Source organism: Esox lucius, chromosome 5 (assembly GCF_011004845.1).
Source record: "Esox lucius isolate fEsoLuc1 chromosome 5, fEsoLuc1.pri, whole genome shotgun sequence".
Taxonomy (NCBI): Eukaryota; Metazoa; Chordata; class Actinopteri; order Esociformes; family Esocidae; genus Esox; species Esox lucius.
In genome coordinates this window covers 30,233,323-30,238,055 of record NC_047573.1, presented here as the reverse complement: position 1 = coordinate 30,238,055, position 4,733 = coordinate 30,233,323, and the positions used below count along the sequence as shown (strand labels likewise).

The following is a 4,733-nucleotide window of genomic DNA, read 5'->3' as shown; positions in this document are numbered from 1 at the left end:
TAGATATTTAATTTGGATGGTGTGAAGTTGTACATTGTTCAAATGCAATGGGGTGGGACCTAACCCATTTGATAGAACAGCGTTTGACTGCAGTGTTTTATGCTTGGAACACTATGATTGGACACTTGAGTCCAAACTATCCGTTGAGCGCTGTCAATCAAGTAGCACACGAACACGTTCCGTTGTTTCCTTGTCCGTTATCGATACACAATTGGGTCGCTTTGAGAATTCTTTAACCAGAAAATGTATTTCGTTTGCATGTGGCTTGTTTTCAGTTCATCGCGGCAACCGCATGATCAAGTGGAGGACCGGAGAAGTGTTTGTGTCTTGGTTGTGCCCAGCTCCGAGTACCGTTCTATACATAGACATAATAAAGAGTAGACGCTGCATCGACCGCTACTGCCTACTGGCGCTGACGAGCCGTGGGGCCGCCATCTTGGACCGGTCAGCCGCTCCACTCAGTGTAATCTGTTTTGGCAGGTTAAATGAGCTGTCAGCGCATTTAATTAATCATACCTCAGTGAATAGCTTACTGATTTTCACGCGGTTTTTGTTGCTGCAAAGGTCATACATGTAGTTATGATACAGAACACATGGCTTGGCGTATTTTAATATTCATAGTGGGCTTAACAGAAATAGAATAGTCTGATATAAGATATGTAGTGACCAGACGTCCGAGATCAAAACTGGGAACATAATCCCCAAAAAGGGAGAAAAACAGGGACATTTCCAGTTTGACTATCATTCTGATTGAAACACCTAATGTGTAAATAGTGGCAGTAAAGTCATATATATATATATATATATATATATATATCTTTCTCTCTCTCTCTCTTTCATTTCGCAGCCCCCCTCCCAACATACACACACGGGTCCCAGTACTCTGTCTAAAATGAAAAGTGACAGTTTTTATTTAAACTGCACATTTACTTTGTTGAAACTCCCTTGAAAAGTCTGCCAACTTAATTAATTTAGCAATTTCCAAAACACAATTACAAAGTGCTTTACAGGACCCAGAGGGAAAGAGATCAGGGCTAAGACAATCACAAACACAAGGACATAATGTAAAGATAAACTTCACCATACACAATCTCACAAACCCAGTGTAAGGCAAAGGAGACCAACATTTGGATTCCTGGAGACACACACCATGAGGGTAGAGTTCATGAAACACAAACAAACAGAGGTATTTTCAGACCCACCAACACTTAAGCAGTATTCACATATAATGTGACAGACCATTGTTTCCAGGCAGTTTTAAGCCATTGTATTCAGTGTCAGTGTTAATCTTGTCAGAATGATGACAGATATGACATAAAGATACTATGTGTGATGAGTAAGGTTAAAGTACAGATATGAAGCTTAGAATTCGTTTGGGGATGCCGGAATCTAGGATTAAAGTCTTGAACTGTCGTGGAACCACACACACGCACACGCTCTAAAACCCCTGAAAGAGGACAGTTTTGCAGAGCTTCTTCCTCGTGCGCCCTTTCAGCAGTTCAAGAGAGGTTAGTTTGGCAATGTGGTGCAGCCTTATTTTGAGGAACACAGACACAACCAATGACAACAAGTCAGAATGACGGTTGTCAATGCCAAACTGTGTCTCCTCAATGTGTTCCCGAAGCAGAAAAACATCCTCCGCTCCAATCTCCTCCCCGACGATGTGTGTGACTGTCAACACCTTAGGAGCTTGTATTGGTGAAGCTTGGCGGATCACCCTCTCTGCAGCTCTCAGCACCTTATTAAAATAATAATAAAAAAAATAACATTATATTTATATAGCGCTTTACACAGTGCTCCAAGACACTAAAAAACAGAGAAAATAAGAACAAAGAAACCTTAATATACAAAGATTTAAAGAATTAAAAAAAACAAGATAAAATCAGTCCTTCACTGTGTCTTGTGATGGAATCACTAGGCCACTGTTGTTTTTCTGGGTTAGAAGGTGGTAGCTCTTGTCAAATGAAGATGGTACAGCATCTCTGACCAAGATCGCATGGCACACATCTACAAACCCTGCTATGTAGACCAGAGCATTTTCCACCAGACCACCAAACCGAGTGGGGAGATTACACAAGGGGCGAAATGTTGGCGAATGGAGTGGGGGCTCTTCAGCAGTTTCAGGAAATCTCCACAGCGCACAGGGACACAGTGTTATCCTGTGCTGCCACATTGTCTGTCTAACAAGGTGAGACACCACACTGAACCATCAGCGGCGGAAGATGGCTTGGAACTGGCTTGCCGATGGATTGTTATTCCAGCTGCCTTGTATGGAAAACAGGCACACAATAAATTAATTACTCACAAGACATAAAGATATTCATTAGGGACATTTTCTGAATTAATTGTAATTAAAAGAACACCAACCCTACCTGACGCTCTGATTGAATTAAATAGGAGCTCCAAGTGATCTTGGCTGAACCTGTAGGTGAGCACATACCGCTGAACTTTGAGCAGTTCAGGAATCATCAGCATCAACGTGTCGATATTGATGACAAATCCGATGACCGACAAGTACCTGCAAAAGAAAAACGTTTTATTACTCTGATCATGGCGAAAAAAGACACCCCAAGAAAGCCCTATGTGATTTTGCTAATTCAAAGCAGTAAAGTGAATTTTCCATCACATCTATCAGTAATGTGTAATCACCCAGTCTTGAGTGCCTATCACAGGGGTGCAAACTCACAGAGAATGAAAATGGTAAACAGCTACCAGGGCAGATAGATAATTAGTTTGCATCCATGTTTTTAGGAATGGGATCAGTTTCTTGTTTAACTTATACAGTATACTTGTAGACAAAGGAACATTAACTTGGAACAATGTAATTGCAGAACTGGGATAACTTGAAAACAACACATGCAATACCTACCATTTTGACATGTACTTGATGTTGTGTAATACATATGTTGAAGTCTAACACTTCCCCGAGTTGGTTTGTTGGAAAGGAGAATAAAACACCAGGAGTCAGGTCAATTACCGTATCGTATATCCATTTATTACAGAAGTGTCGCCGCACAATGTCTAAGGATCAACAGTCAAAACATCCTTTTTATACTTCTACTACGCCCAAAAAGATAGAGGCGTTGACTTACAAAGTGTGTGCCATTGGCCCAATCCCAGTTCTATTCCTTATAAGGATAACTGCAAGTATCCCCTTGCCCCCCTTCTGGTTTCTGTCTTGTCTGTCCGACTATGTGTGTGTGTCTCTGACCTGTGACCTGTTTCTCACAAAACCGACATACTAAATCTTTCTCTCCCCGGCAACCACTTGAACAGGGTGTCCTATTCTCCTACTTGCACCTTCCATTTTAGCTCATATTACAAACAATTAATATTTTGCTTCATTGGTTACAACAGCTTATAACAGTTCACTAACTTGTACAATCAATACATATACACATACCATTTAGAAACATCTAGGACCTGAAAAACACACTGAATACAATATAATTCCAACAGAAACAAAAATGCATATCACTACACAAAAGCTACCACCCAGTCAAATGTAACAAGCTAAGTAACACAAACACAGCAGTATATGAGGGGCCGTATAAGACATTATTCATTCTGATACTCTCACATACATACATTCTCCTTTCACATACATATATTTTCACTCTCACATACATACATTGTCCTTTCACATACATGTATTTTCACTCTCATATACATACATTCTCCTTTCACATACATATATTTTCACTCTCATATACATACATTCTCCTTTCACATACATATATTTTCAATCTCACATACATACATTCTCCTTTCACATACATATATTTTCACTCTCACATACATACATTCTCCTTTCACATACATATATTTTCACTCTCACACATACATACATTCTCCTTTCACATACATATATTTTCCCTCTCATATACATACATTCTCCTTTCACATACATATATTTCCACTCTCACATACATACATTCTCCTTTCACATACATATATTTTCACTCTCACACATACATACATTCTCCTTTCACATGCATATATTTTCACTCTCACACATACATACATTCTCCTTTCACATACATACATTTTCACCCTCACTTATGTACATTCTCCTTTCACATACATATATTTTCACTCTAACATACATACAGTTTTTTCTCTCATAAGAATATATTTTTAACTCACACATTCATACATTTTACCCTTATATTTCTATATTTTAACTCACACACAAATATATTTTTCTCTCATATTTCTAAATTTAACATACATATTCCTACATTTTTTATCTCATGCACATGCAGTCACAATTTTAAATAATATATGTATATAAGCAGAAAATGTATGCATGTGTAAAGAAAATATATGTATGTGAGAGAAGAATGTATGTGTGTGAGAGACAAAGTATAGTGGAAACGGAAGGAGTATAGTTGAAACAGATGGCAGAACATTTCTCGCGATGTGATTGGCTGTCAACCTCACCCTGTGATTGGCTGAGAAACTCGAGCAGTCTTGTTCAGGTCGCGATCAGCATGGACGGGGATGAGACGAACGCTTTGCAGCGAGCCATTGGAGTTTTAAGAACTATTTTAACATGCTCTGATACTATTTCTTCCGTTGAGCACCAAAGGACATGCTCATCTGCACCTAACGTTGTTCACAGCACGGCAGAAAGTGAAATGAGACTACTTTTCAGATCAGGGGGCAACTCACCCCATATGGAAAAAAATAATATTTTTGCAATTATAGAAAATAGATTACAAAATGTATTT

General features: G+C 38.9%; 1 long non-coding RNA gene across 2 annotated transcripts; it reads right to left on the bottom strand.

Moving 5' to 3' along the window:
* Positions 1 to 1,217: 1,217 nt before the first annotated feature.
* Positions 1,218 to 2,959, bottom strand: LOC105010285. 2 transcript variants are annotated; one of them, XR_002196320.3, is made up of 4 exons: positions 2,870 to 2,959; positions 2,373 to 2,518; positions 2,016 to 2,265; positions 1,218 to 1,738 (listed from the first exon to the last, which is right to left on the bottom strand). It is a non-coding gene; the product is annotated as an uncharacterized LOC105010285 (long non-coding RNA). The 2 variants fall into 2 exon arrangements; XR_827969.4 differs by having other exon boundaries at positions 1,218 to 2,265.
* Between the last annotated feature and the right edge of the window lie 1,774 nt (positions 2,960 to 4,733).